Raw genomic sequence first — 27,335 nt, forward strand, 5'->3', positions numbered from 1 at the left:
GATATCTTGCGTGATTTCCTTTAATATTTGTAGCACTTTATTTGGGTGTGTTTTTTCTCTCCAAACATTGTTGCCATGGAATGTGTTTCCTGTGCTGTCATTACCTTGCATGGTAAGAGCTGATATTATCTATTGTCAGGCTACATGAAGCTCACTGGGTAATAACAGTTCAGTTACCTATTCCTCAGCTCAGCCTGCCCAACAGATTTGTTGTGAAAATATTATTAGAGGGACCTTGAGCTTCCTCAATAAGGCAGGAGACAAAAATAATAAATACTGGTAAATGTTGTGTCAGGTCTATGTGTCTATATATAAGAAAAGCCCTGCGGGATCAGATCAATGGTCTGTATAGTTCAGTGTTATTTCTGTCTGTGTGGATATATACTTATGTCACTTATTTATTAAAATGTATATACCGCTTGAATATAGAAAACCTCAGAACGCTTTACAAAAAGATAAATCAATAAAAAATCACAACCATACCTTAAAACACTGACACAAGTTAAAATACTAAAACAGAATAAAATTACCTCAACTTTCTAAGCAACTGGGTACACTCGCCTAAACAAGAATGCTTTTAGCAGGCACCGAAAAGAGTACAGGGAAGACATCTGCTTGATCTCAATAGGCAAGGAGTTCCAAAGTGCAGGTTTTGCCGCAATGACACACTAAGTGATCAAATTTTTACAGATTTGGAATGGATATTATGTGGCACCTGTAGCAGGGCCAGTTCCGCTGATGGAAGCAGTTGAGTGGGCACATTTAGAGTAAGACGATCCTGTAGGTAAATTGGTCCCAAGCTGTTGAGGGCTTAATATACGTTGAATTTGGCCCGGTATCTGCCCTTCAACATATGCTCTATGGATGAATTACAAAACAAAAGTAAAACACAATATTAAAATAAAATGTAAACTAGAAAATACTGGTATTTCAAAAACATCTCCTTTCTGCCAGGGGAAAATATACCCAATTTGCCGCTCAGTTTACAAGATAAAAAAAGAGCTAAGACGAGATTTGCTCCTCTTCCAGTTACTTTGCTGCTGCCCTGAACTGAGCCCTTGTTGGGCTTAGGTGTGTCATCACAGCTGGGGTTTATGGTTTAGCTTTAGGGCAAGTCTTGGTTACAGTTCATGGTCTGTCCAAAGAGAGGTAAACCACTAGCCTGAACTCAATCCCAAAGAAACTGAACCCCGAGTGATGAAATCCCTGGCATCTTGCAACACTTGGAGGTTGGGTGGCGTGTAGCAATATATTACCTTTCCAGAGCGAAGGATACCTATGCAAATACTTTGGCCGGCACAAGAAACCTGCATAAAAATAGGGTTGCCATATTTCGAACAGCAAAAAAGAGGACGCTATGATGGCCATTCAAAGCAAATAAATGCAATTTGTCTCAAATTTTACCCCTGAAAAAGAGGGTGTGTCCTGGAAAAGGAGGACACATGGCAACCCTAAGACAAGAAAGAAAGAAAGAAAGAAAGAAAGAAAGAAAGAAAGAAAAAGAAATTTACCTTGTTTCTAATTCTGCAGCTGACTAATCAAATTAAGGCTGGAAGTCAGCCTAGACACACACATACACACACAGAGAGAAAGAGACAGACAGACAAACCCCTTGAAGGTACAAGGATAAAGAGTGATGGAAAGCAACAAAGGCGAGCCAGCCATGGCCCAATGTCAGAGCAAACAATAAAGAGAAAGTAGCTGGCACTGGAAGGGTACTGTGGGCTTGTAAATGTGGGGCTGATTCTAAAATGGGTAAATAATTCCCTTGAAGAAGGAATTTTAGTAGGTGAAGCTCTCATGTTTCAGGGATGGGGAAAGGAGTACCCTTTGCCATCACTAGTGGCGCAGGGGAAGATCTGGCTAGGAACTGTCCCATTTCTGCACCACCTAAAGGAATGGGAGTCATTCAGTTTGTCCCTAGAAACTCTAGGTCAGGGTTGCAGAACCTGTGGCACCGAGGTTGTTGGGACTCCATCAGCCCCAGCCAGCATGGCCAGGGGTCAGGAATGAAGGAAGCTGCAGTCCAAGAACATCTGGAGGGACAGAGGTTCTCCATCCCTGCCTTAGCACATCTTTTTTGCACCTTGTGCAGCATTTATTCATGGAGCCTCTGCTCATTAAAAGGGTAGTTGGCCACTTCACTTTTAAGACCTAGTGGCTAGAAATATTTTCACTTAGATCACTAGTAGGCTCTTTGAAATTCCAAGGCAAATTAGCTTTCCACATTCAAAGTTGGCGATCCTTAACTCTTAGCATTTAATTGTAGGATTAGCCTGCTTACTTTTGAATGGACAGCCCCTGATATATTTCCAAAAATAACATTTAACGAAACAGGGGATAGAAATAAAATGGTCCAAGTCAGATTTCTCCTGAAGTCGGTGTGATTTCTGCTGGTTCATAATACAAAACATTTGCAGAAGAAGTTGAAGAAGAATTTTTGAAATGGCTACTAGAGAGGGTGCTTTCTGTGATTTTTCCCTGATGGTGGAATTTGCCTGATGCCATCTTTGTCGCCCTGCGGGGACTAGGCAAAGTCTGCTCAATTTGCTTGTGCTTTTAGTGGCTGGTAATGCTACATTTTTTATTGATATAAATTGTTTTTACTTTTTGAAACTTGCTTTTATACTGTATATGTCTGCCTTCTCATACACAGCTCAGTTAAGTAGAATTTGATTAAATGGCTTTTAACAACTTTTAATTCCTTGACTGTTTCACAGGTCTTTAGGGGAATTTGAAGACAACTATGAAGGTATGGTTTGCTCAAACACGTATCTACAACAGCCCACCTCTCCAGGTGAGTTATTTAATTGCAGTACAGTGGTACCTTGGGTTAAGAACTTAATTCGTTCTGGAGGTCCATTCTTAACCTGAAACTGTTCTTAACCTGAGGTACCACTTTAGCTAATGGGGCCTTCCACTGCCGCCGCACCACCACTGCACGATTTCTGTTCTCATCCTGAAGCAAAGTTCTTAACCCGAGGTACTATTTCTGGGTTAGCAGAGTCTGTAACCTGAAGCGTCTGTAACCTGAGGTACCACTGTACACTAAAGATGAACTGCCTTCTACTGTCCAAAAGCACCTGACATATTCACCCAAAGGGGCTGCTTCCTCAGCATCGGTGGTTGGCTTCAAGGCTGCTTGAAGCATATCTTCTTATCAACATGGTTGGAATCACAGAATTGGAAGGAAAATGGAGGTCATCTTGTTCAGCCTTCACCAGCTTGTGCTGGTTGGGGCTGATGAGAGTTATAGTCCAAAACATCTGGAAGGAATCAGGTTGACAAAGGCTGATCTAGTTCCACCCTGCAAAGTGTGTGACCTGCAATGCAGGTGAAAGTACAGCATTCCTCCCAAGTGAAGACCATTTAGCCATTTTGACTCTTATGGATCTGTGAGATGTGCCACTCTGGATTTCTCAAAGAAGTAATACGTTATTGTTGTTGTTGTTATAACAACTTCCACCGCATTTTATTCAAGGAAAAATGAATGTACAAAATATTGCTAGATTCCTTTGCATTTAATCTTCGTCTTCCTCTTCCTCCTCTTCATCCTGGTTGATCTGGAAATATCGCAACTCGTAGCTCTCCTTGCTGTTGGCGACCACACGGAGCCAGTCGCACAAGTTGTTCTTCAGGTATTTCTTGGTGAGGTGCTTCAGGTACCTCTTGGAAAAAGGGAGCTCTGAGGTGACTGTGATTTTGCTTTTGCTTCTCTCAGTGGTCACCACACCCCCAGCAAGGCTCCCAGCTTTTCCATTCACTTTGATCTGCTCCTACAGGAACGGCTCAAAGTTGGCAGCATCCATGATGCCACCTTCTACTGGATGGATACAGTCTAGGGTGAACACCAGAACCTGCTTCTTCTTTTTTGCCACCCTTTGTCACAAGCTTCTTTGCAGGTGCCATGGCGGCAGCAACGAGGGAGAAAGAGAGGAAAGGAAGGCAGCCGCACGCATGCACCTACTTTGGAGACATCCTCCTGCCCCTCAAGGAAGTAATACTGACCATTCACTGAGCTGTGTTCAAAGGCAGCGTGTTTGTTCTGGAGATTCCTTCCAACTTCCTCTTTCCCAATCCCCGTAACATAACTCCCACAATAAAATAGGTACCAGGATTCCAAAGGACCAGAAAAGATTATTCATGTACTTGACAACAGCCGCACGGATCCTAGTAGCCCTGAGATGGAAGGAAGAGACAACCCCTACCAGAGAAGAATGGCAAACCAAGTCGATGGACTATGCCGAAATGGCAAAATTAACTGGGAAGCTCAGAAATCAAGAAGACAAGAACTTTAAAAAAGAATGGGAAAAGTTTATAATTTATATACCAGATCATTGTAAGCAGGTTAAAATATTGGCAGGCTTTAACCACACTTGTAATATCACGGAATGTATAGATAATTTAGAAAGACAAAAATTGGAGAAGTATTGATATGCAGTTGGAAATATTATCAACAGGACCCGTGAAAGGGATGGAGGGAAGTCAGGAGATTCAGAGTAATCTTGATATTTGGATTCTAAATTGGTTTTTGCTGTATGTTTATATTTATGAAAATCAAATAAAAAATTATTTACAAAAAAAATTAACTCCCACAATAAAATTATGCATTTTGCATCCCAATTTTCAAAAATACATTCCCCACCACTGCCACCTTAATTTACAGATCTTCATCTTTGGTGGTATGATGGAGAATTGGTGTGTTCTCTTCAGTACACAAGAGCAGATATCTTGATTTAGATCACAGCGTTAATTGCAGAAAACAAACGGACAATGAATCCAGTGCCATAATTAATTTACCCGATATTTACTTAGTTAATTTGTTCAGGGCAGATTAACTGTGGGTTGGAGAAGCTGAACAAGGAAAGTGAGTGACAGGCGCAGTCTTGCGGTGGACGGGCTCTCATTGGGAAAGTTCATCTTCATTCTGAAAGAGACGCCTTCAGGGATCATGTATTTTGAATTCCCTGTGAATTTAGTGTCATCTTAGCTTGACCAGCTCTGGAAGAACATATTAACCTCCTCTTGTGATTTTTAGAGAACCATTCTAATTTAGCAAGTAATTAAGGGTCACATGTAGGATAAAGAGCTAGATAATCTTGGATTACGCACAGGAAGCTTTGTTTCCAAGGCAACCTCAGCGAAGGGGGGTGTTAATGCTGAGGTCAGTCAGTTAATGAACTGGGAATGGTGACTGCCTCCAAAACATGTTCGAGGCATGGAAATGGAAATAACAATTACATGACCATTTAACGATTTGATAATGGAAAACAAAAGATTACAAAGCTGGTTGCCACAGAGAAACATTGGTGACAGAAGCCCAAGGGGAGAGATCTGCTGAGCTAGGTCAAGGGAGGCTGAAACAAGTGACGCTGGCCAAAAGCTTTTATTTTTTAACTCAAGTCGCTTCATTCGTCATCCACAGATTTTGTGACAGTCTCAGTATGTGAGCGGGAATTACCTGCGTAACTGTTTCCCAACCCCTTAACCTGTAGTGTTATTTCTTGTGTCTCCTAAGGATAGGCCTGCTGGCCAAGGTGGTTCTCAAGCAACTGGTTTTGGAACTAGAGCCCATCCACACCATACATTTAAAGACTATGATGCCACTTTAAACAGCCATGGCTTCCCATAAAGAATTATGGGAGCTGTAGTATGATGATGATGATGATGATACCCCGCCCATCTGGCTGGGTTTCCCTGCCACTCTGTTAAGGATGTTGAGAGTTGTTAGGAGACCCCTATTACGATCATAGAGCTACAATTCCCAGAGTGGGTTAAAGAACAAGCCCTCTTTCTAGGGAACTATGGGAATTGCAGTTCTTGAGAGGGAAATAGGGGTCTCTGGGCAATTCTCTGCACTCCTAGCAAAGCACATCTCCCAGGAGTCTTTGTTGTTGTTGTTGTTTAGTGACCCCATGGACCAGAGCACGCCAGGCACTCCTGTCTTCCACTGCCTCCCGCAGTTTGGTCCAACTCATGTTGGTAGCTTCGAGAACACTGTCCAACCATCTCGTCCTCTGTCGTCCCCTTCTCCTTGTGCCCTCAATCTTTCCCAGCATCAAGGTCTTTTCCAGGGAGTCTTCTCTTCTCATGAGGTGGCCAAAGTACTGGAGCCTCAGCTTCACGATCTGTCCTTCCAGTGAGCACTCAGGGCTGATTTCCTTCAGAATGGATAGGTTTGATCTTCTTGCAGTCTATAGGACTCTCAAGAGTCTCCTCCAGCACCATAATTCAAAAGCATAAATTCTTCGGTGATCAGCCTTCTTTATGGTCCAGCTCTCACTTCCATACATCACTACAGGCAGGAGTCTTTAGGGGAAGCCCAAAGAAATGGCCTAATGGTGTTTTAAACCTATGGTGTGATGGGTGCCACTGTTGGCTTTCAAACCAGTCTAATCAAAGGGATCATGGGGTACAGCTTTTCCTGTGCAGTATTACATTAGTCTGCATATTTTAATTCACCCATATACACATGTGTGTGAAACCTTTTCCTGACCCTGTACATACAAAACGAGCATGCCAGGAGCAAGGACCATTTTTTCTCCATGGAGGTGTTTCCCTGCCCTGCCATAAGGGACCATTCAAACAGTGTCCACAAACACACAGAGCACATGCTACCTGCAAACCTGTGTGGTATATATAGTTCAGAAAAAGCTTTACTGTGTGATCCTGATTGTGTAAACTGGCCCTTGGACCCAACATCTTTGCTTTTTCACAGATGGCTCTGGGCAAATAGACTTTCAGCTTCATCTGTAAAACTGACCTGCCTCACAGATGTGTGAAGAGAATTACTCCAAAGCATTTAAAAACATAACTAAATTGGAACTGAAACAATTGAATGATTGTATGTGTGTGTGAGAGAGAATTTTTCCAGACCAAATGTTCCTAATTTTCATTGTTGGCCAAAGGAAAGGGAAAAAAAAAAAAGAATTCATATTATTCTAATTTAAAGGGTCTACCCCCACATTTGCAGATACTGATATTGTTAGAAAGCTGACTTGTTCTTAAGAGAGGAAAAAGAGGTGCGAACGTGTTGAATTTGGCAAGTTAATACATTCTGCATACTGTAATATTATTTTGACATTAATGCTGCAGGATGCATCAATATTTTGATGTGACTGTTTTTGAATATACCAATATTTTAAGGTTATTAAAAGAAGAAGTATCCAGGAAAGTAAAATCTCAACATTTGAGATTTTGACAGTGTTGGACTTAAAAAATAAAATAAAATCTGGATACAGTGGTACCTTGGTTTGCAACCGTTTTGGATTACAACCACGTCAAACCCAGAAGTGTGTGTCCCTTTTTTTTTGGATCATAACCCCTTCTTTTTGGGGGCCGCATTGGAGAAAGCACGCCTTGGGTTACAACCTGTTTTGGTTTACAACTGGACCTCCGGAACGGAATATGGTTGTAAACCAAGGTACCACTGTATACTGTTTATTTCAATGTGGCTGGTCCCAGCAGTACAACGAAGCAGGTTCTTCATCCTGAGTAACTTGCCTCCTTCTGACCGCTTGTCTGGAAATACCTGTGTAGGCAGGACACAGGCAGTTTACACGGATGAGGACAGTGGAAGTTGCCACAGCTGAACACACCCTGAAAATGCCATGTTGCCAAGTTTACAGCAACCAATGACCTATTGAGGCCCTGTGTCCTACTTTACAGAGGACAACATTCTGTCAGAGAACAGTCCTCCACTGGAAGGCTCCCTCTATCTGAAGGGCTGTCCTGTTCACACCTGGTTTAAAGAAACACAAGAAGAGAGAGCAAGAGTCTGGAAATCAGTCATCAACATTTAGCTCTCAGACAGCAGACTCCCTCCCACAGATCATCAGGCAATCGTCTTCTCCACTATGGTTAGATCATAGAATTGTAGATGTATTTCTATTTAAACGATACATATAGAGATGTAAATTAGCATATGCTAATTGTTATGTACTGAAGTTCTCACCCTGGGTCAGCAGGGGGATACTGTAGATAGTTCAGGTCCACATATGCAAATAAGGGATCGAAAGTGATGTTCAGTGATTGGATAGTTACAGAAAATGGTTACTGTTGCGTTCTAGTGGAGCTCTATATAAGCAGGCTGGCTGAACCCTTCAGTTCAATTCTGTTCTGGCCTGTGAATAAACAAGAGGGTTCCCTTCTCAGCACATTGTGCAGGGCTCCTTTGATCAACTATGGAAAAGGTAAAGAAGCATAACAACTCACCTGGATTCAAAACCTGGTGAGCATTCTTGGGCAAATTACTCAGCCTCAATTACCCATGGAAAATGGGAACATTAAAAATTCACCTCACGAGACTGTTGTTGTGAGGCGAAATAAGACATCAAAGTGGCTAGATAGGTTTCTGCCTGGGGCAGTTATTTACTATTATTTATTCATTACAGTGGTACCTTGGGTTAAGAACTTAATTTCTGGAGGTCCATTCTTAACCTGAAACTGTTCTTAACCTGAGGTACCACTTTAGCTCATAGGGCTGCACCGCTGCACAATTTCTGTTCTCATCCTGAAGCAATGTTCCTAACCCGAGGTACTATTTCTGGGTTAGTGGAGTCTGTACAGTGGTGCCTCGCAAGACGAAATTAATTCGTTCCGCGAGTCTTTTCGTCTTGCGATGTTTTTCGTCTTGCGAAGCACGGTCCGTCGCAACTGCGCCTCTTCAAGCGGCTTTAAGAAAAAAGCGCAAGACGTTTTCGTCTTGCGAAGCAAGCCCATAGGGAAATTCGTCTAGCGAAGCAACGCAAAAACCGAAAAACCCTTTCGTCTAGCGAGTTTTTCGTCTTGCAAGACATTCGTCTTGCGGGGCACCACTGTAACCTGAAGTGTCTGTAACCTGAGGTACCACTGTACACTTGTTAATCGTTTTTTATCCACTGAAAAACAAACATAAATACATTATACCAGTGGTTCCCAATGGGTGGTCTGCGGACCCCCGGGGACCTGCATAACCCACTCAGGGGGTCTGTGGCAGCATTCATGGAACAAAAACTGCCATAGGTACAGGCAATACCATTTTGTATGTGTCCAATTGACACACAACCACCAGCACGTGGGTCCTTTTAGACCCGGAATAGGACGGAATGGGGTGGAAGAGGGGCAGAGCAGAATGGGGGTGTAATAGGACAGGCTTATGCACCCTCTGCTGGTGTGTGGGGGGGCCAGGTACAGAACCCCCACGCAAAATGCTCTCTGCCTGTATATCAACATTTTCAAAAGTAGGGGGTCCATGGCTTGGATTTTGAAAAACAGGCAGTCCACGGTACTTAGCCAATTGGAAACCACTGCATGATACTAGTAACAGATTCACACAGCTGCACACAGTATCTGAAAACAGCTTTGTAAACACTAGAGGTTTATATCTAATGCTGCACCATTGAGGTTCCATTGGCAAAATGAGGCTTCTCCCTGCACACCCTCAAAAATTCACTTCAAGGGGTTGGAGGAGAAAATTCTGTTGCACACACAAAAGTCCTTGTTCCAGTGAAGCAGCAGCGCTGGATACAGCCCTGAAGGTAGAATCACAGATCAGCAGCCCGCAAGACACGTCAGGCTTGTAAATGCAAAACGAGTACATTAGAGTGCTAACATATCAGAGAATGTTCAACTGAATTGCAGTGAAGGGAAAGACGGGCACTGTTGCTCATCTAAGTATAATTTAATTATGTTACCCAGCACTTAAAGAGAGAACACTGACTCTTAAGCGAATTAATTTCATTTAATTGGACTATATTGCATGCCAGCATAATTCACTGGTGATTTCATCACATTGTCACATATCCCCAGTCTCCTGTCCTTGCGTACAACCTAACATGTACATTACATTCGGAGAAAGGCAGACCTTGTGGCTTCTATATATGCAACAATTGTCAAGGAAGTTGGTGAAAACTTTCCCGAATTCAAAGCCATGGCTAAAATGGTCCCGAGGATAAAGCTGACCAAGTCAAAATCTCACAAGGTGTGATTTAAAGAGCATCCACAAAGGAAAAGGATGCTACCAAAATGTGATGCAAAAACAAACAAATAAAACCTATGAAAAGTATGCAGAAAATGTATTTGTTGGTAGTAAACAACTCTCCTCCCTCTCATTTGGAGCTATACATCCTTCTTGGGGATATTTTGCTCTCAAGTACAAATACATATCCGTCCTCTACATTTTCTTCTTGCAGCTGCCAGACTAGAAGCACAGGCAAAAACAAGCAGTTGCTAGACAAAAGTATCTTGCAACTGCCAATCCACTGTGTGTCTCAGCATAGCTCCTGCTGAACAAACAGTTTTAACTCCCTTATAATCTGCAATTGTGTCTCGCTCTGTTTATTGTCTCCACTTAGACTCTAATAAGAACAATAAAAAGGTGCACTTGGTTTCCGTCGGTAATCGTCCGACCTTTTTGTTTGGTTAATAAGCAATTGGTCCTGTAGTTTAGCTATTTGGTGATCAGATTATGTTATCGCAGAACTGCAAATTGAAATACAACAGTAACAGAACAATAGTATTGGAGAACATAAATGATTAGGCTTAAAGGCGGCTTTCATACCTCATAATTTATCTTCTCCGATTGCTTGCAAACAATGTTTTTTACATGTGTTTTCAAAGGGGGGGGGGGAGGTTTTCAAAAGCAAAATATCAAAATGACACTCACCTAGCAAAACAGGAAAATGATTACATGCTCTTCCCCACCCCCTAATATTGGCTATTTTAAACCAAATTAGGCTGCAATACTATACACATCTGCAAGTCCATTGAACTCAATAGGACTTGCTTCAGTGTGAGCTGACAAGCACAGGACTGCACTATAAGTTTATGGTTGCCGTATTTGTAGAGCCAGTTATTCTAACATGGGCAGGGGAGTTAATTCCACAGTAGCACTGGCAAAGCCTCATGGTCTTCCAGTATTAGACCCAGAGACACCTGCACCAGTGGTAAAAAGGTTGAAGTCTTTTCTGCTAGTGTCTGGGGGCTAAGAGCCAGGTTGGATCAGTGTGGTCAATGCTTTTTTTCTGGAGGGACACAGGGGTACGTATACCCCTAAACATTTTGTGAATCTTTGTACTTTTGTCCATTTACTGTATTTAGTTACAGGGAACCAGGCAGAGGGCCTTCTCGGTAGTGGCGCCCACCCTGTGGAAGGCCCTCCCACCAGATGTCAAAGAGAAAAATAACTACCAAACTCTTAGAAGACATCTGAAGGCAGCCCTGTTTAGGGAACCTTCCAATGTTTAATAGGTTATTGTATTTTAGTGTTCTGTTGGAAGCCGCCCAGAGTGGCTGGGGAAACCCAGTCAGATGGGTGGGGTATAAATAAATAATAATTATTATTATTATTCCCAATTTGAACTATTAAATGGTGATTTTCTTGAGTAAAAATGAGAGTACCCCTAAACTTTTTTTTTAAAGAAAAAAAGCACTGAGTTTGGTACACACAAAACCTGCTCATGGATAAGATCAGGCCAGATAAACCAAGGCTAGAAACAGACGGATGTCTGCCAACCAAGAATCAATGACTAGCAGGCAATAGGACAGTTGAGAAAGACTGCAGCAGGGATATTTTGCTTGTGCTCAGGATAATGGCCAGGCATTGGTTTGATTTGTAAGGTCTAAACCACTGAGCCTCTTGGGCTTGTCGATCAAAAGGTCGGTGGTTTGAGTTCCCATGACGGAGTGAGCTCCCGTTGCTCTGTTCCAACTCCTGCCAACCAGCAGTTCGAAAGCGCACCAGTGTAAGTAGATAAATAGGTACCACTGCGGTGGGAAGGTAAATAGTGTTTCCGTGTGCTCTGGTTTCCGTCACGGTGTTCCGTTGCACCAGAAGCGGTTTAGTCATGCTGACCACGACTCAGAAAGCTGTCTGTGGACAAATGCTGGCTTCCTCAGCCTGAAAGCAAGATGAGCACCACAACCCCATAGTTGCCTTTGACTGGACTTTACTGTCCAGGGGTCCTTTACCTTTACCTCTACAGTGGTGGGGAACTGGGGTTCTTCAGGGGTTGTTGGACTCCAACCTCCATCAATCCCAGCCTCTGTGGCTTATATAAAGCCCCTACTTTATCACCACTTATGTCATTGCATGTTTCTGACTTTTGAACTCTCCTTGCCTTTCAGAGTCAATTCAAGGATTCAGGCCAACTTCTGGACTGATAGCATCAAGCTATTCTATTTGTTTTGACAGTGAATGGAATTGCTCCTGTTTTCTGTTATTCAAATACCTGCCACAGGGAAGCCTGAGCAGACTGGCAACTGCGAGGGTAGGGAGGAGGAATTTTTTGCTCCCTATAAACCAGATGCAGAGGACTTTATACCCGGGGTCCAAATGCAGCCCTCCAGATCTTGGGACTCCCACCTGGCCACTGCCCCTCCCTGGCCTTGCTTGGCTGGGATGTGTGCTTGAACTCTGATAATAATAATAATAATGATAATAATAATAATTCCCCATCGCTTACATAAATAAAAAACACCAGTGGGTACCAATGGAGACGTCCTCTGAAATGCAAATAGCAGCTTCAGAGGGGTATTTCTTGCCAGGACCATGTCAGGGAAAGGAGGAGTTAAACTCTCCCTCCTTGCCCTGAGCAGAGGCTCTCCAGGCTTCCCTGCGCAGCTGCTATTTATGCAATGAAAAACATACACATCAGTTGCATCTGCTGCAATTAATGCCAAGTCTAGTTGGCCCTCAGCCAGGATGGAACGCAGAGGAAGGCTGAGAATGGAGACTCAGAGAAGGCAGGATGTTACCTGGAGCCAGGAAAAAGGCCAGGAGTCTGGGCGTGGGAGGAAGGATGAACTCTCCATGCAAATCCCAAGGCTGCTAGGACATCTGTTGTTCTCAGGGTGCCTTCAGGCAGCCTCCCTCCTACTCGGAAAGGTATCCCTCTCATGACAAGGAAAGTCAACAGTAGTAAAAATATCAGAACACTTCGGCACAGAAACATTCCATCTGACGTATGTTTTCCTTCCTGGTTCCTGATCAGATTACCCCACCTGGTGGCCTAAAATGTAACACAAACTGTCACTCCTTAATAAAAGAAGTGAGGGTTGTTGGCAGGGAAGGGAGATGGGAATTAGAGAGTTGCAGTCAGAGCAACTCACTCAGATGGTCGTGGAGACAGATTTTATATGTTAAAAAATCCTTTTGAACTTAATTGGATTCTGAAAAATACGTCTCCAATAACATTTTTTTTTTAAAAAAAAAGGTTATTTAACTGGACATAGGTTTAAGAACATGCCACTAGAAATCGCATGACCTGCACACAACAGCACAGGCAATGTCTCTCCGATCACCACTGAGCTTTCTGGAGGCATCTTTCAAGATGGATGACAACCACATCCCCACTCAGGAGGTCCACTGCTTATTGCTCTTTATTAGTTGCACTGAATTATCTGGACTGCTGCCAGTCTGGCTTTGCTGTTGGAACAGCAAATAAAATAACCAAGAAAAGCCCACAACTGAAATGATTGGGAACAATCTGCACAAGTGCCACCAAAATGAATGGGAGCTTTTGTGCAAATTCAAGTGGTTTCAATGGGGAATGCCCAAAACTTACTCCATTTCTATATTATCAATACCTGTAGCTTTTTATTAAGAACAAATAAACTTTTGATTTTCTGTGAATGCTTAGATCGTGATCCAATCTGTTCCAAAGCATATCTTAACTTATTTTAAAAGAGAGAGAGAGAGATCGTTCACTTTAGAGTACATATTATTAAACATTACATTTTATTTTTTTTTAAAAAAGAGAGCAGTAAACCTGTTGCACTGGTTTCAGGAATGACTTTCTCCTTGTCACTCACCCTTTTAAATCAATTCTAATATTGATTGGGTGACCCACTACCTCTGGGTCAAAATGAACAACTGACTTTGTTGATGATTATTTCAAGCAGGATTTGAGCCAAGCCAGCTTGGACATCTTGCAGTCCCTTTGACCACTGGTGGCTGGAGGGTTTAGAATCTTATGAAGCAAGTGACCTGGAAGTGAACCGTGCAAAACCGTAGAAGCACCCCGGGCTTTGAACTTTGGCTTTCACAATGCATCCTTGAGAAATAACCCAAGTGACCTGCCATGTTTTCCTCTCCTTCTCTCACTACCCTTCCAATACTGTATTTGAAAGATGAAAACACATGAACTTTTTAAATACAATGGTCACATTCAGATGATAACATCCTGTGCTTTTGGTTAGGTGTTGTATTACCTGTCTTGGAAACAGGAAGCGTTCCAGAGAGCGGCAAACCTTGTACTGATACCACAGTTATCCTGCTTGCTTTGTGAATTGGCACGATCTTTGAGTGGTGATCTTTCACAATAGGTCAAAAATGGGCACATGAAAGTCCTGAAGCAGCTTCTCAATCTAACTAAACACATAATTAGGTCAGTGGTTAACATTTTGAACTATAATCAATAACACTTCATTTCATTTACTTATTTATCTAGTTCTAAAGTGGAGGGATATTTTAAAACTGCATTTTCCACCAGAGCACTGAAGTGTTGCAGTCTACTGTACCACGTCCTTCTACTGTATATGCAGATGAATTGTTAAATAAAAAACAAATCATAACTCCATAATCAAGACTGACTTTACTGCCATTTAAATTATTACTTGGTTTATTTGTTTAACTTGATGAGAATGTTTATAACTTGCCAAATCATAGGAAATATCACAGTGATGTACAAGAAACCCATCAAAACATTGTTGTTGTTTAGGCACTTAGTCGTGTCTGACTCTTCATGACCCCATGGACGAATGACCAACATTGAATCATGATAATTTCTCTAAGGATGCTTGGCAAAACAAACATGTTCTCAGCAGGCAACGAAATTTTAAAAATTGTAGGTGTCCATCTTGCTGTAATAGGAATAGTGTTCCAAAAGAGTGGAAGTCTTAGTTCATGAAGAAACTGGATAAATATGAGATAACACTGGGATAGTCAGAAGGACTTTTCCAGATCATTGCAGTGTACGAGAAGTACAATAGTCCGTCGGACATTTTGTTCCTAGGCATTTTTTTTTTGCAAATATTTTTTATTACATTTTCTATAAAAACTTCCATCTTTCCATTTTCCACATCACGTATTTTAGTTTGTTGAACCTCCCTCCACTCCTCTGACAGTCATCCATAATAATTCTCCTATTTGCACATTTCTTAATATATAGTATCACCTTTAAGTAATTCCTTTATATCCTTATTTACATTTTTGCGATATTCCTCACTTTTCACAAAGCCTCTTTAAAACACACTAGCGTTGTATTCTCCTCACATATAGTTTTCAAATACTCTCTAAATTTCCCCCAATCCTCCAAAAACTTATGGTCTCTTTGAAGTCTAATTTTCCCCGTTAGGTTCCTAGGCATTTTAGAGCTTTATATACTGACAATAATTCCTTGAACTGAGCTCAGAAATATACCGGCAGCCAGTTCAGGCCAGTCAGCGCTGCTTCATGTGGTTTTTAATGCTGCTTTGAGTGTTTAGATATTATTTTTAATGTATTTCCATCCTCCTTAGGCAGGGAAGTGGAACCTCAGGCTGTTGGGTTGGGGTTAAAACGTGGCTTTCCTGGACCTCTCTGGCCTGAGGGATTCATACACCCTCCCCAGGCCCAACTTGCTTTACATCCTCTTCAAGTTTTTTGCATGGTTGGAATGTGTTATTGAACTTTGAACTTCTTGCTGCCTTGATGGTGGATAGAGAGGGAAGTGTGAGTGCGATGAAACTAACCTACGGAACAAAAGTAATGTTCACATTTACTGTGCTATCCCCTTTTGCTTCTGGCATGTGGCCCTTGAAACATTGCCCAGAAGGGAAAGTGGCACTTGGGCTGAAAGGAGGTCCCCTACCTTGCCCTAGAGTAGTCCATTCCTGCTTTTGACAGCCAGCCAGCCAAAGAATTCCTTTTTCCTTTCATTGGTGGTTTGTGTGAGGGCTGTTTGGCGACTTCAAGCCTGTTGCTGCCTCCATTTGCTTTTGTAGTTACTGCATTAGATTAACCCCTATTTACATCAGTTAATTGCAATTTGTTCATTAGAAAGTTTCTGTCATGCCTGCCCACCCCCCACCCCATTCTTCCCGACTGCAGTTAGGAGGATATCCTCAATTTTCATGACAATAAGAAAGGAAAAGGAAAAGCATGAAATTCAAAGGAATCTGGAGACAACTACCTTTCAGTTTTAGACTATGAATAGAGGAGGGTTACAAGTTACACAATAAACATTTAGCCAGTCTCTGGCTGTTTGCCAGCATGCTTTCCTCTGCCAAGCCTCTGACATATAAGAAAGCATTCTTTAAATGGGTATTTCTTCTAAGCAAAAGTCAAATCAATCTCACTTTGTTTACAGTGGGTAGAGATTGATATAGATAAAAGCTATTTTACTAAAGTAGCCAGGACCTAATGCACTGGTTACTATGTTTCTGGTTATTATGGCTTTGGACATTAGCTCAGTTGGTAGAGCATGGGACTCTTAATCTCACAGTAATGGGTTCGAGCCCCAGGTTGGGCAAAAAATTCCTGCATTGCAGACTAGAAGATCCTCATGGTCCCTTCCAACTCTATAATTCTACAAGTCAATTATTTATTCATTTACTTCCCTTAGAATAAAACGCCTCAAGTGAGACTTACTTCTGAGATGTGTCTAGATGTATTCTTAGCCCACCTCACCTCAAGGGCTTGTGGGCATTTGGCAACATTCAGATGAAATCCTCAATAAAATGCAAATCATAAAACACAAGAATTCAAATGATCTGTTACTCTTGCTCAACTTTGGCTGTTGAAAGGCCAGCACAAAAAGAAACAGCTGCATATATCGGTACTTAACCTAAACGTGTGACAAAATATTCTTTTTTATCAAGGGAAATTCTTACATTTGCTCCTTAAATTAAGGCTGCTACAAAAACAGTTTTGCACTGCAGTTAATTAGAACAAGCTGTTAAAAAAACAAAACACCATCCCATTTTAATTTTTTAAAGTTTTGTAGAACTTCAGGAAAATGTGCTGGCTCATACTTCAGAGCAAGCCTTTCACCATCAACAGATCTTTGCCTCAGCCAAGGAATTTGAGAGGTTGCTAACATGTCACAAAGCTGCCTTATGGGGGTTAAGACTTACAGACCCCACATGCCAGAATAACACATGGGAGGGGGTCATTTATTAGGCTAGCCCTGCCCTCCCCATGCTGACACCCTCAGCCACTTGCCCAGTCAGGACAAGAAGGAGCTCAACACACATTTTTTTTAAAAAAATTATTTACTTAACAAAATGTATCTACCACTTTCCCAGCAATATGCCTACCAAAGAATATTTAAACCATAAGCAAACGATCCACAGTACCAGACCCTCTAAGTGTCCTTATTTTCTAGGAACAGCCCCAGATTTACAGAAGCTGTCCTAATTTCTCAGATGATCCTGGAATATCCCACTTTTCTTTAGGCCGTCCCTATTTTCATTGGTGAAATGCTGGAGGGTATGGAGTTACGTAACCCCTGAGCCAAGGAGATAAGTAACTCTACAACCTTCTGAAGGCATTTGAAGGCAGCCCTGTAAAAGGAAGTTTTTTTTAAAAAACAACAACAACTGTTTAATGTTTTATTATGTTTTTATACATGTTGGAAGCTGCCCAGAATGGCTGGGGAAACCCAGTCAGATGGGTGGAGTAAAAGTAAAAGTAAAATAAAATAAAAATGGAATAGGAAGTCCCTATTTTCATCAGAGAAATGTACCAAATAAAGGTTCAAAGCCATTTAGCCCCCTCTCATCCTTCCTATGCAACTTCTGTGATGCTTCTCTCAGAGCTGTGGGAAATCGCAGCTCAAAACTGAAAAACAAGCTTCTAGCCCTTATGTCTGCAGGAAGCAAGCAAGAGCAAAGTGAAGGCAGCAGCACAGAAGCGACATTGTTGCTATTTCAGGTAAATCTCCTTCTTAAGGCTTTCGAGGAGAGCAAACAACGCCTTTGTGATCTCCTCCTGCGAGCAAAGATGGGAGGTTCAAAGTGTCTCTGCTGCATAAAGCCCTTTCCTTTGCCCTGCGTCTCTTGTCTGAAGTTGCCTCAAGTGCCTGGAACAACAACATGCAGTGAATAATCAAATCCGGCAAGTTTCGTGCAGGGTTTTGAGGCTCTTGCTTGTCTTCGCCGTGTTGCCCTTAAATCAAAACTGGCTGGGCCGGATCCCTTACCAAACCCAGCTGCCCCAAAAGCGATGCATCTTCCCCTTCAAGGAACCCCGCTCGCCTTTCTTTCCTCACACAAATAAATAAACACACACACATCCTTGCTTTGCTTGGTCCCTCCAAAAGATTTCTGTCCTTTTTATATTTCCTCCCCTCTTTCGGTTAAGCCCTCATTAACTCCACTCACGCTGCCTCGCTCTGTTTGCCAATGCTTAAGTAGCACTTTAATAAAAAATTAAAAATCCCCCACTCCTTCTTCTTCTCCTCCTTCTCCTTCCTTTTTTTTTTTTTAAGCAACCAATTAGCACCTCATCAGCTTCAATTAGAGGAGACAAAAGCAGTGTAAAGATAACTCAATGAGAGGGGGTGGCATAGCATCATGTAATCGCTTAAGACAGCATTGGCCATTCAGTGCTCTAAGAGACGGGGGCCTATTCACCCTTCTTTCTTCCCTTTTGGGGGAATTTAGGACTATTTTGATGGGAAGACAGGCCTCCCAGAAGTCTCATAGTCCCTCATTCAGGGGCTACCTGTTTACAGCTCACAGAGCAGAAGGGCCTAAACAATCCTATATTGTACGCTCAGTGCTTCCTTAAACCTAGGCCTCCATAAAAGCCTGTTTTCAGTGGCCGGGACTACTAAGTTAAAGGCCGGCTTTATCCTCATTAAGTGTTCTCCTTGTACTGTCTTCTAATTACAGGGGAAGGGCAACAATGTATTTTCCCCCCAATGAGAGTTCTTTGGAGCAGTTAATTTGGTGACTGTACTAAATGCCTTTAAACATTAATTAGTGTGGAAGGAACCCTAATTTCCTCCGCAGCTTTCCTGTCCATTTAACTCCCCCTTGTTTTCACATAGGCTTGGATGAGCCTCCATAATGAAATTACCTCATTAATGCCTTTATTCTCGCACAGTAACTCATTCAAGATCGCCCATTTAAGTTTTAATTTGACGCTGTCAAAAGCAAAAAAAAAAAGCCTTCATGGTTTGATTACTGCATTTTTTTTAAATAAAAAAAAGCCTCTCGCCTGCCCAAATGAGTGGACAGATTTAAATTATTAAGATGGCAAGTAGTGAGTTATAATTGGATACAAGCAGCACTTCAGAGAATATTAAAAGCTTTCAAAGGCTGGCCTACGTAGTCTGTTGACTATTAACTGCATCCACTGAGTTACTGTGGGGTTTCTTCTACCCCAGAACGGACAGCAGCACAGCACCTGAGCCTCTGTAAAGCAAATAGCTGGTCTTAATAAACAAAGCTTAAATAGGGTTGCAATTAAATCAGCAAGGCCTCCGCTCCTTGATGATGAGTGCAACAGACCTTCCTTTTGTCTTCCCCCGGCCTTATCATTCGCAACTCCCTGTTAACCTGAGGTGGCCTGAGACACATGGAAATATGCGGTGACTTCCCTCAGAACCAACAGTGAAATCATTCCTAGATTATTTAATAAAAAATGAGTAACACGTAGCCCCAATCCTATCCGAGAAGTAAACCTGACTGAGGTCAGATGGGACTTACTTCTAAGTAAACGTGCATAGAACAGCAGCTTTACGCAAACACACATAATACTAGGCGGTAATAATAAACTATCAATGCTGTCGCAGCATATAATCTGTGGAAATATTGGTGAGGTGCTTCCAGTGCTGGGACATACACCAGGAGAAAAGGCCCGCCGAGTGCCAAAATAATATATTTAGCATTCATGTAGTGCTTTCTGAATGACCAAAATCCTTATGACACCTCAGCGAGGTAGTTCAGTGTTTTCACCCTCACCTGGCAGGAAAGTTGAGAGAGCGAGAGAGCGAGCCTTGCTTTAATGGCACTTAGTGAATTTGTGGCAGAAGTGAAGACCAGCTCAGGACCAAACAAGATTCCTGCCTTTCTCTAGCATGGCCATATGTCCCGAATTTCCCAGACATGTCCATGATTCAAATGATGAAATTAGCCTCGGGGGGAATTTTTTAAAAAACCAGGAAAATGTCCAGGTTTTCAGCAACAGAACATTTGTGTCCAGATTTTTCTTCTTGAAATATGGCAGCCCTACTATATCCCTTGTGCGTGTGATTAAAATAAAATAAAATAAAATAAAATGGTATGAATATGGAGAACTAAACTGGGACCATGGGAAAGGGAGAAGGAGCACCGCCCAAAAAACCCCACAGTACAGATCTGAACTTGGACCACCTGAGCTGGCTACTTCTATAGGGAAGAAAACTTCCATGGGTGCCAAAGGGAAATTCCCTCTCATTGCAAATAGCGGGTGGTAGAGGACTGATCTGGCTTGTTCTCTCTCTCCATACCACCAGCTATTTAGGTTTTTGGAAACATCAAGTATGCAAGGGGTAAAGTAGGGCCACCATACGTCTGGAATTCCCCAGACATAGCCTGGATTCAGCTCTCGTAAGCAGCACCTGGGCAGAAATCGCAGAAATGTCCGGGAAAATCCAGACGTAATGGCAACCCATGTCGGAAGTGTAGATTCTCCACAAAAGGCATTCAAAGCAATATACAATGCTGCCAGAAAGCAAAAAACACTGCGGCGTAGGATGTTTTTGATTCAGTGCTATTCTGATGTATCTTCAAATGTAACTGCTTTAGTTGTATCCTTTACAAATAAGGAAAACCTAATGAAAAAGATACAGATTGATGTCTTGTTTTTAATATAATGCCACACAAAGAAAATAAAAAGTCAAAGTGCTGAAGTTCCACTGTTATCAAAAGAGGCTTCGGAACCAGAATGAGCACCGTTCTACAAAATGCATCGCAGAAGTGAATGTGTTTTCTTTTCACAGTTAGACTGAAAACCATATTTTCATTGCTAACCATCACGAATTCTAACAAGATTTATTAGCTTTACAAGCTTAGCAGTTTCCCACATCTTCATAATCCCATCAGCACTCTTTGGGAAAAGTCTGATGATTTCTAGAGCCGAGCTTTTCCTTGCCTAGTGGCTCTAAATGGATTGGATGGCAGCCCTATGGAAAAGGAGATTATGTCTCTTTTAAAAAGAAAAATGCAACTCGTGTTTTTATTTTATTTACTTGAAATGCTTCTGGGCTGCCTTTACAAGTCAAAACAAGATGGCTTACAAATAAGGCATAATACTCCCACAAAACATTAATAAAAGCCAGCCATAAAAACAGCAAATACATCCAGCACAAACAAGGACAACCAAAACCATCAGCAGAAGAATTAACTCTGCCATGACCTCACCATGTAGCCCTCATCCAGCAACCATCTCTCAGCCTCAGCCTGTCACCTGCAATAATATTGGCCTACCTGACTTTCCCAGGTGTCATAGGAAGTAGTGGGGAGGGCACTGGTGTCCACAGGTACCACACTGGTGACCGTTGACCTATTGTCACATCTGGAGCTCAGCGTGAGGATGGGTCCTGTCCTGTTGTGCATTGCAGCTTCTTGGCCTGCATCAAAGCAGAAAGGGAGAGCTGGTTTAGCACAGCTGCTCAGAAGAGCATGAGCTTGTAGCTGCAGCTTGCATCTTGCATCTTGCATCTTACAGCAGCCATGAGTTCCCTTGGCAGTCTTTAGTCAACTGCCATTCTCTGAGCCTTAGCCACTGTCAGTGCCGGATTTATGTACTATAAGCTTTTTTCATTTATCCTATTTACTGATAGGAAGTGCCTACAGAGGATGGTGAATACAGCACAAGATACTATGGGCTGTCCCGTGAATCTGCTGGATGAAATAGCGGAAGAAAGTTGCCTCAGGAGAGTGAGGAAAATTCTCAGTGATGATTCACACTTTCTTGATCTCCTGCCCTCGGGCAGAAGATATAGAAGCATGATTAGTCGCACCAACAGGGTAAAGAACAGCTTCTATCCGTGGGCTGTTAGGCTGCTGAATGAAAAGATAACAACAGGGCAACCGACTTTCAGGTTTGGTGGGTGTGCATCAGTAAACAAGGGAATTAAGACTAAGAGAGCTGAGTGGGGGCTGCTTGTGTAATCTCACTGTATAGAAGTTGTACAAGTGACAATAAAGTGTTTCTATTTCAATTTCAAGCTAAACAAGCTATAGCTTAGGGCCCCACTCTCTTGGGGGGGCCCCAAAAAAATTAAAGGAAAAAAACACCTGGATGTACATTTCCAATATATAAGATAAAAAACAAACAAAATAAAATAAAACCTACATACAGCAACAGTGTTTTGTGTTGTATAGGCTCCTATGATGTACATAATGGGCCCTGCCTGCTAGCCCTAAAAATATCACTGTTTTTCTCATTTCTATATCAATTACTTTGATAAAAGACGTATTTTGTTATGTGCAAATGGCTTTAGAGACCTATTAGGTCCATAAATTACTATATAGCATATATTCAACACGAAAAATAGTGACAATTTGTTGTTGATGAAGGACAGCTGGACATATAAAGGGCCCCATTACCTTCAGTAGCTTAGGGCCTCATCAGTGGCTTAGGGCCCTGGCCACTGTCCATACAACATGGCATAGTAATAGTGGCCTATTGCATTGGATTTCTGAGATTGTTTGCATGAAGTGCCCTGAACTTGTCAAATATAAGTGCTAAGTATCAAGGCAATGCGGGGATTATACTTGCAGTTAAAGCTCACGTTGCTGGAAGCAGAAGAATGGAGAATATGCAAAGAGACAAACTGTGACCATGTACAGGCCAGCAGTGGTGGTGATGGGAGGAGGAATGGAGGTAAGACTCGGAGTGAGCAAATCTTTCCTAAACTCTTCACTTGCAAGCGCAAATGAAGTTCCTGAGGAAGGGAATAAAAACCCTGAGCTCCTTCTTTCCCTTATCTGAGTCTGGGTTAAGGATAATGCTTGGCAATCTGCTTCCTTCTGTACAAGCAGCAAAAAGTGCACTGTTACGGAGTCCGGACATGTTCTAAATGCCATTGATGTGACCATTCGTGGTTATGTATTCCCTCGGAAAGGAAAGAATTTGCAACTTGCTGATGCCATCTTGTGGACAAGGAAAGAAGCCAACCAAGAAATTCTGGGGGAAAGTGACCTAAAATTGCTGCTTTACATAGGAATGAAGTTCCAGGTGAACTTAATTTGGGACATTTCCAACCATGCTATTTTAAACACTGAAAAGCATTTTGGGAGAAGGATTTGCTCAAAAATATGCCCATATTCACCTAGGACAGAACTGCCCAGATTGGCTTAATCTGTCACCGGTGATTTCAGCATGATTAAGCCAAACCAGAAGGTAGATCATAGATCATAGAATCATAGAGTTGGGACCACAAGACTCATCTCGTCCAGCCCCCTGTGATGCAGGAATCTCTCGTCCAATGTGGGGCTCAAATCCACAGCCCTGGCGGCAGATGGCTGAAGGTGATTGATTCAGGAAGCAGACCTTCCAAGCGTTCCTATTTTCCAGGGACGTCCCTGAAGCCGCTCCAGTTTCTGATTTGATCCCGGAATTTCCCACTTTTCCTTAGGATGTCCTTATTTTCATTGGAGAAATGTTGGAGGGTATGGAGTTATCCAACTCCGGAACCATCTGGAGGCAATCTTGTACAGTCGTACCTCTGGTTACAGACGCTTCAGGTTACATACGCTTCAGATTACAGACTCCACTAACCCAGAAATAGTACCTCAGGTTAAGAACTTTGCTTCAGGAGGAGAACAGAAATCGCACGTTGGTGGCAGCAGGAGGCCCCATTAGCTAAGGTGGTACCTCAGGTTAAGAACAGTTTCATGTTAAGAACGGGCCTCCAGAACGAATTAAGTTCTTAACCCAAGGTACAACTGTATAGAGTTTTCTTTAAAGTTTAATGCTTTATTGTGTTTTTATATACATTCATACCTTGGTTTGTGAACAGCTTAGTTGTCCAACAAATCGGCTCCTGATTGCCGAAAATTGAAGTAAGTGCTCTGGTTTGCTAATGTTTTTCAGAAGCCGAACGTCCGACACGGCTTCCGCTTGAGTGCAGGAAGCTCCTGCAGCCAATCTGAAGCCAAGCCTTGGTTATTTGAACATTTCGGGAGTCGAACAGACTCCCAGAACGAGTTAAGTTCAAAAACCTAGGTACCACTGAATGTTGGAAGCTGCCCAGAGTGGCTGGGGCAACCCAGTAAGATGTGTGGGGTATAAATAGTGAAATTATCGTTATGGAATGGGAGAAACGTTGGAGGGTATGAGGAAGTCTCGTGGTAACTTTCAGTTGACTTGGCTTTGCCCTTAGGGATGTTGTCATGCACCCCAATCTGGGGTTGGCTATGTGATATGGGGCCAAACTGTATGTTAGATTAAGCAAGTGATGAGTAAATACATCCTAGACTTTTGCTCCCCCCGCCCCATGGCTCAGATCCCCCCTCCTGTGGCTAATATATACTCCAGCAGTGAAGCTTCTCCAAATTTGTCTTGCTTTTCTCTAAGATTTTATACTCTTTTCTTTAAACAACATCAACAACATGGTGTAACAAGTAAAAGAAACAAGCAAACCTGCAATATTCAAACCAGAAGTAAAGCAGTCAATATATAATCCCATTCAAAGTATCAGGCCCTTACTGACCCCACTTCTGATGGCCGAACTGGCTAAGTGCAAAATGGAACAAGTGTTGCTTCTTTCATTCCTCCACCCCCTATGCTTTTTCTAGCTGCAGGTTTGATGGTCCTGAAGAAAAACTAGTTCTAGCAAGATTTCTGACTAAATGCAATTCCATGCAGTGAAAGATACAAATGAAAACAAGATAAAACACCAGTTTGCAGTTTCGCTGAAGTTACAGCATGGAGAAAAGATTCACAGGGAAGTTCCCCCCCCCCACACACCACCAGAGGTCACCCCAGAATGGAGACAAGTGCACTGTGGTGTTTTCCTTTCCTTTTTTCCTCATTTAAAACCACAAAAAAATCAAAAAGAGGGCAATTGTGTTTGCTGTGGCTACACACTACACATTTCATCTGAACATGCAAACACAGATTCCTAAACATTTATGCATGTACAGCAAGGCATGGGCCCTCACCTCGCGCACACAAAACATTGTTGGGAATAATTGTCTGTCAGAAACCGCAGTGTGAAACAGTTGTATGTACTCGGAAGGCCTTGGGTGCTGTGACTAGGTCTCTCTATGTGGCCCGCAAGACTTTCCCATCTCTCCTCCCCAAGCCATGTCCCACACCTGCCCTGATCCACACCATTTTGAGTGTTTTTGTCTGGATGGAATGTGTCCTTGATGCGTGACAATGCCATTTTATTTGCCTGGGTGGATATGTACACTGGTACCTTGGTACTCAAATGCCTTGGTTCTCAAATGCCGAAAACCCGGAAGTAAGTGTTCTGGTTTCTGAACAATTTTCGGAAGCCAAATGTCCAATGCGGTTGTCGGCTATCGTTTCCAGGGCGCCTGCACCAATCAGAAGCTGCGCCTTGGTTTTTGAACATTTCGGAAGACAAACCAACTTCCAGAATGAATTAAGTTTGGTGCTTTTGTTTTTGCTATTTATTTTGCGTTTTTGTTTTTGAGGCTTTTTTGGTTAATTTGTTTTTGTGACTGTGTGGAACCCAGTTCAGCTACTGATTGATTGATTGTGTGACTGCATAAATGGATAAAAGCCCCCCATCCAAACAATGACTAACATCAGTGCAGGTAAGAAAAATAATATTTCTTTTTATTTATATTATCTACAATACTGTCTTATTTCTTTTAAAGTACAATACATTGATTATTGCTTTCATTTTATGGATCAATGGTCTCGTTAGATAGTAAAATTCATGTTAAATTGCTATTTTAGGGGTTGTTTTTAAAAGTCTGGAATGGATTAATCCATTTTGCATTACTTTCTATGGGAAAGCGCCTTGGTTTTGGAATGCTTTGGTTTTGGAACGGACTTCCCAAACGGATTAAGTTTGAGAACCAAGGTACCACTGTACGTATGCATATATCAATGTCTGGTTTTTGCATGGATGAAATATAGCCTACTATACATTAGGAAGTCACACCCATTGTCCTCCTAATGCCCAACCAACTACTGTATGTTTCTAATGGTGATGGGGCAGACTCTCCAAAGACAATCAGCACTAGCATTTTGTATGCCACCTTTCCATAGTTAAAACCATGCTCAAGGCAGCAAACAACATGATACAATATTAATATAATTGCAAACATAACAAAAGAAGCCATGAATGAATAAAACACATCAAAAAGAACACAACCAAACTCAATTTCTTACATAAATCTAAAAGATCTAAAAAATATAGATACAAAAATATATCAATAAAAACAACACTCCCCAACAACAAAACCCCTAAACAATAGCTCAACTCAAGAGTCATAATAATAATAATAATAACAATAATACATTTTTATTTATACCCCGCCCTTTCCGGTTCAGAAAACCGGGCTCAGGGCGGCTAACAACAAATTGAAAACACTTAATTGATGCAACAAAAAAAGCATAAAATACAGTATAAAACATGAATAACAATAAATTCAGAATTCCAAAATCAATTTAGGGGAGAAATCCATCCAATGAACATTAGATGAACACCAGGGCTAGCTGGCTAAATTAGTCCTATTTGGAGCAGTGAGGAGACCAGGGGAGAATTAGGGGAGAATCATAAGGCTCAGGCAAGTTTGTATGAGTGAAGACAGTCTTTTCAGGCTGCCAGCCAGGCAACCAGCCAGCCAAGCCATTAAAAAACTCCCCACACCTGGTCCCCTACAGATGTTTGGGGCGGCATCTGCCAGCATGGTTAAATTCAGGGTTAAATACTAGCACTTTCTATCAGGCCCAGAAGCAAACAGGGAACCAGCACAGTTGATACAGCAATGCCATACTATGCTCATAATCTCAAAGAGCGTTCGGCATTCTGACCACTGCATTCTGCACCAATTGCAGCCTCTGAACCATCTTTAAAGGCTACTCCATGTATAGAGCGATTGGAGTACCCTATTGCTGTGCATACGTTCCATATGCTGAGAAATTTGTTCCTCATCCCAGGCAGGCTACCTGGCCCAAGTATTCCCTCTAATTAAAAGACCCCTGGCATAATTGAGCATTTAGTTGAATGAGCAATTCACTTCTGAATAGCGCAAATATTTGGATACAAGTGTGTGGTCAGCAGACACTTCATTGATATCTCTGACAATGAAGGCCCCCGTGGGAACAAAATGGGTATAAAGGGGAGAGCAGCCATTTATGGGGAGGTGAGTCATTAAATAAAAAATGGCCACAAAGG

General features: G+C 42.1%; 2 long non-coding RNA genes and 1 pseudogene across 3 annotated transcripts; all 3 read right to left on the reverse strand.

The window, feature by feature from the left end:
- Positions 1-3,472: 3,472 nt before the first annotated feature.
- On the reverse strand, positions 3,473-3,924 carry LOC309514532 (large ribosomal subunit protein eL22 pseudogene; annotated as a pseudogene). The gene has a single exon. The product of its transcript is annotated as a large ribosomal subunit protein eL22 pseudogene (transcript).
- Positions 3,925-9,525: 5,601 nt separating this feature from the next.
- On the reverse strand, positions 9,526-14,597 carry LOC309514295. The gene is made up of 3 exons (XR_014211895.1): positions 14,191-14,597; positions 12,736-12,853; positions 9,526-10,461 (listed from the first exon to the last, which is right to left on the reverse strand). It is a non-coding gene; the product is annotated as an uncharacterized lncRNA (long non-coding RNA).
- A 3,302-nt stretch (positions 14,598-17,899) lies between these two features.
- LOC309514289 lies at positions 17,900-21,532 on the reverse strand. The gene is made up of 3 exons (XR_014211889.1): positions 21,436-21,532; positions 20,955-21,131; positions 17,900-20,030 (listed from the first exon to the last, which is right to left on the reverse strand). It is a non-coding gene; the product is annotated as an uncharacterized lncRNA (long non-coding RNA).
- Between the last annotated feature and the right edge of the window lie 5,803 nt (positions 21,533-27,335).

Source organism: Podarcis vaucheri (assembly GCF_965113315.1).
Source record: "Podarcis vaucheri genome assembly, chromosome: 11".
Lineage (NCBI taxonomy): Eukaryota > Metazoa > Chordata > Lepidosauria > Squamata > Lacertidae > Podarcis > Podarcis vaucheri.